At 28.5% G+C, this 5,886-nt stretch overlaps 1 non-coding gene across 1 annotated transcript; it reads left to right on the forward strand.

The window, feature by feature from the left end:
* TRNAL-UAG lies at positions 1,466-1,545 on the forward strand. The gene has a single exon. It is a non-coding gene; the product is annotated as a tRNA-Leu (tRNA).

The raw sequence follows: 5,886 nt of genomic DNA on the forward strand, positions 1-5,886 counted from the left end.
ATATATATTCAAATAAAAAAAATTAGAAGTGATTAAAAATATTACTATGTTACTGTAAAAAAAATTATTTGTCTTTTTTTTTATTACTACTAAATAAATTTTTATTGTGATTTTATACAGATACAGAAAAAGTGAATTATAATTCCGTATTACAATAATTTATATACATATATTAAGAATAGAACAAAGATTTACACGACAAAGAATACTTAATCTTAATTATATAATAAAAAAACTTTATCTAAAACAAAGTTATTTGAGTTTGATTTTTTAGGATTGTTAAGGAATGGATTTGCATGATGGAATTTAGTGCTTGTCTTCCAGTACACTAAACGAGCTTTTTTTTTACATATGATGTGAAGAAATCTTATAATTTTTTTTGATAATATAATATATCAGTATAGATTACTTCAATGAGTATTCTTGTACGGATTTCAAACGTTAAAAAAAAGTAAAAAAAAAAACAGTTGGATTTGAAACTTTTGAATGTCTTTTTTGTTTTGAAAATAATATATAATAAAAAAAAAAATAACTCGATATGGAGTACGAAAGAATAGAATAATAAATGTCTTTGACATCCAATTATACCACTGAAAATTTTTTTTTCATTTTTGAATGGCAGTTCCAAAAAAACGTACTTCTATCTCGAAAAAGCGTATTCGTAAAAAAATTTGGAAAAGGAAGGGATATTGGACAGCGTTGAAAGCTTTTTCGTTAGGGAAATCACTTTCTACAGGTAATTCAAAAAGTTTTTTTGTACAGCAAAATAAATAAAAAAACTATAATAATTAGAATTAGCCTAACTAAAAAAAAAACCAATTTTTGAAAATACATATAAAAAAAATAGGAACCAAAAGAAAAAAAAAGGTTCACATTTTTTTTAGAAGGGGGATTCGTATTTTCCCCACCACTATCTTGATACAATAAAAAAAAAAGATCTTTTATTTCCTCTTAATGAGGAAATAAAAGATCTTTAAATTAATTACTTTAAGTGATCAAAAAATCAAGTGATCAAAAAATCTTATGTTTGTACAATATAAAAAGATACATAAAAAATATTTTGAGAATTTTTTGATTTCTCTCGAGCAATTAGGAAAATCTAATTTTATTTAAAATGTCTAAAGGTTTTGAAGAAATTTTTATTTTTCGAAAAAGCATTTTGTTATCATATAAATGAAAAAAAAATGATAAAGAGCATTTCGAATTTTGTCTTTGGGTTAAAGTTGAATTTAGTTATATTTTTCATTGTATTCTAGAAAAAATATAAAGGACAAAAGGTGAATTTAAATAATTTTAAATAACTCAGATAAAAAAAATATCTTAATTGAATTAAAACCCGAATACCTATTTCACAAAGTTTTAATTGATTAAATCCATTAAAACTTTTTGAATCAATTGGCTTCTTTATTTAAATTTGAATCTCGACGATTGAATCAAAACTTGTTAATATTGTTTTGAACAAGTTGCCGCTATGGTGAAATTGGTAGACACGCTGCTCTTAGGAAGCAGTGCTAGAGCATCTCGGTTCGAGTCCGAGTAGCGGCATAAGATCTTCTAAAAGAGATATTATAAGTTTTATAATCAAAATAATACCCGACTTTTTTTATAAAACCGGGTAAAACCTAGTATTAATTTATTAATTTATTAATTTTTAACAAATTTTTTATGATTTTTTCAATTTTAGAGCATATATTAACTCATATATCTTTTTCGGTCGTTTCAGTTGTACTGACAATTTATTTTTTAACTTTTTTAGTTAATTTAGATGAAATCATAGGATTTTTTGATTCATCAGATAAAGGAATCATAATTACGTTTTTTGGTATAACAGGATTATTATTCACTCGTTGGATTTATTCCGGACATTTTCCATTAAGTAATTTATATGAATCATTAATTTTTCTTGCGTGGGCTTTTTCACTTATTCATATGGTTTCCTATTTTAATAAAAAACAACAAAATCACTTAAACGCAATAACTGCGCCAAGTGCTTTTTTTATTCAGGGTTTTGCTACTTCAGGTCTTTTAAACAAAATGCCTCAGTCTGCAATATTAGTACCAGCTCTCCAGTCCCAGTGGTTAATGATGCACGTAAGTATGATGATATTAGGCTATGGCGCTCTGTTATGCGGATCATTATTATCAATAGCTCTTCTAGTGATTACATTTCGCAAAGTCGGACCTACTTTTTCTTTTTGGAAAAAGAATATAAAAAAAAAATTTTTATTAAATGAATTTTTTTCTTTTGATGTACTTTACTACATAAATGAAAGAAATTCTATTTTACTACAACAAAACATTAATTTTAGTTTTTCTAGAAATTATTATAGGTATCAACTGATTCAACAATTAGATTTTTGGAGTTTTCGTATTATTAGTCTTGGATTTATCTTTTTAACCGTCGGCATTCTTTCAGGAGCTGTCTGGGCTAATGAGACATGGGGTTCATATTGGAACTGGGACCCAAAAGAAACTTGGGCATTTATTACTTGGACTGTATTCGCAATTTATTTACATATTAAAACGAATAGGAATGGTAGGGGTATAAATTCTGCCCTTGTGGCTTCGATAGGTTTTCTTTTAATTTGGATATGCTATTTTGGCGTCAATCTTTTAGGAATAGGTTTACATAGTTATGGTTCCTTTACATCGAATTAAAGTACCAAACAAAAAGAGAATCCAAATCTAAATAAAAAATAGCATCTATATCTAACTCTAACTTCGTATAAGTTAAGAAATCTCATTTAGTTTTAGTAGTAAATTATCAAGAACCTTTTGAATCATGTAGTACAATGATTCAAAAGGTTCTCACAATACAAAGACCAAAGACTTCTGATTACAATTCACTTTAATGCTTTTTCTTATTTTCTGAAAACTATCCATAAAAATAATTAGATAAAATGGATTCGACCTTGTCACTTGCTAATGAGAGCACAAAATCAGGATAAATCCCAATACCAATTATGGGTAGAAGAATAGAGATTGAAAGAAATAACTCTCAGGGTCCAGAATCAAAAAAAAGAAAAGATTTTGACATTAATTAACTTGTATCCATAGAACATTTGGCGTGACATTGATAATAAATATATAGGAGTTAATATCATCCCAATTGCCATTACAAAAATAATTAAAATTTTGGAAATTAAGAAATATTTTTGGCTGGTAATTATTCCAAAAAAAACAATTAATTCTGCAATAAAACCACTCATGCCCGGCAATGCAAGGGAAGCCATCGATAAGATAGTGAACATTGTAAATATTTTTGGAATGGAGATAGCCATTCCACCCATTTGATCAAGATAAACAAGCCTAATTCTATCATAACTCGTTCCTGCCAAGAAAAAAAGTGCAGCGCCAATAAACCCATGAGAAATTATTTGTAAAATAGCTCCATTAAGTCCAGGATCCGTGATAGAACTAATACCTATAATTATAAAACCCATATGAGATACAGAAGAATAGGCTATTCTCTTTTTTAAATTACGTTGACCAAGAGATGTTGAAGCTGCATAAATTATTTGGATTGTACCGACTACCATCAACCAAGGAGAAAACATAGAATGAGCATGGGGTAATAATTCCATATTGATTCGAACCAACCCATATGCTCCCATTTTTAATAAGATTCCAGCGAGAAGCATACAGGTACTGTAATGTGCCTCGCCGTGGGTGTCAGGTAACCAAGTATGTAAAGGGATAATCGGTGATTTGACGGCAAAAGCAATAAGAAATCCAATATAAAATAGTATTTCGAGTGTAACAGGATAGGATTGATTAGCTAAAAGTTCTAAATTTAATGTTGGTTCGTTCGAACCATATAAACTTATACCTAAAACTCCTATTAATAAAAAAATAGAACTTCCTGCCGTGTACAAAATAAATTTTGTAGCTGAATAGAGACGTTTCTTTCCACCCCACATGGATAAAAGTAGATAAACGGGAATTAATTCTAATTCCCACATGATGAAAAAAAGTAGAAGATCCCGAGAAGAAAATGATCCTATTTGACCGCTGTACATTGCTAACATCAGGAAATGAAATAATCGGGAATCCCGAGTAACTGGAAAAGCCGCTAAAGTGGCTAAAGTAGTAATAAATCCCGTCAGTAAAATCGTTCCTATAGAAAGTCCATCTATTCCCATTCTCCAGTAAAAATCAAAAAAATTGATCCATTTATAATCTTCGGACAGTTGAATTAATGGATCGTCCATTTTAAAATTATAACAAAAAGCATAGGTCGTTAGAAGAAGTTCTAAGATACAAATGCATATAGTATACCATTTATTGACTTTATTTCCCCTATGCGGGAGAAATAACATTAATGAACCAGCAGATATTGGAAAAACAACAATTATTGTTAACCAAGGAAAATCATTCGTGGTAAAGACAAGATACACCAGGTCCAAAGAACGCGTACTCAAAAAAAATATATAAATAAAAAATATAATTTAACTTTTTTGAGTACGAGTACTTGTCAATAAAAAAAAAAATGTATTCCAAATTTATTCAAATGAGGTTTTCGGTAACGTATCAATAAGCTAGACCCATACTTCGAGTTGTTTCATGCCATAAATAAACTCGAACGCTCAAAAAATCCGTTGGACAGGCGGATTCACATCTCTTACAACCAACACAGTCCTCGGTTCTTGGAGCGGAAGCTATTTGCTTAGCTTTACATCCATCCCAAGGTATCATTTCTAATACGTCTGTAGGGCATGCTCGGACACATTGAGTACATCCTATACAGGTATCATAAATTTTTACTGAATGTGACATAGGATCGATAGTTTTTTGAATGTCATAAATTTTCAATCTAGTAAACTTCTAACTGAATGATATATTAAAATACTAGATGAAGCAATGATTTCCTTTAATAGAATTTTTGTAATGAATTCTGGCTCAATTGATAAAAAATGGGGCTAAAATACTTTGATTTCTTAAATTTTTACAAATATAATCTAGTAGGTCATAACCTATAATATATGAAAATTTCAATCTCTAATTTTTTTATGTTACTTATTTAATAAGGTCGATTGGTTTATGCGAGTTGATTTTCTGTTACGATAAATTGACGAGACTATAGCTAATCCAATAGCTGCTTCAGCGGCTGCAATTGCTATAACAAAAATGCAGAAAATATCCCCTTTTAGTTGGGAATTATCAAAAAAATCAGAAAATGTTACGAAATTCATATTAACTGCATTGAGTATAAGTTCAAGACACATAAGAGCCCTAACCATATTTCGACTCGTGATCAATCCATAAAGACCAATCAAAAATAAATAGGCACTCAAAACAAGTACATGTTCGAGTATCATTCAGCAACTCCTTATCAATTTTGATTCATTTCAATATGAAAAATAATTCACCGGATTCCATCAACTAGAATATAACAAAAAAGTACGAATAAAAACAATATTAGGTAAAAATTTTTTTTAATATATATCAAATATAAAAATTGATTCTTAAAATATGAAATAGTATTCAATCAAATTTAATTTAATGAACGGAAAAAATCATAACATACACAAAGTTTTCTTTGGTCTTTACTAATTATTTTTTATTGACGAGCCACAGAAATTGCACCTATCAAAGCAACTAAAAGAATTATTGAAATGAGTTCAAATGGCAGAAAAAAATCTGTTGATAAATGAATTCNAAATTTTTTACTGAATGTGACATAGGATCGATAGTTTTTTGAATGTCATAAATTTTCAATCTAGTAAACTTCTAACTGAATGATATATTAAAATACTAGATGAAGCAATGATTTCCTATAATAGAATTTTTGTAATGAATTCTGGCTCAATTGAGAAAAAATGGGGCTAAAAAATGGACCCATAACCTATAATATATGCAAATTTCAATCTCTAATTTTTTTATGTT

Source organism: Camelina sativa, chromosome 3 (assembly GCF_000633955.1).
Source record: "Camelina sativa cultivar DH55 chromosome 3, Cs, whole genome shotgun sequence".
In the NCBI taxonomy this organism is placed as follows: Eukaryota; Viridiplantae; Streptophyta; class Magnoliopsida; order Brassicales; family Brassicaceae; genus Camelina; species Camelina sativa.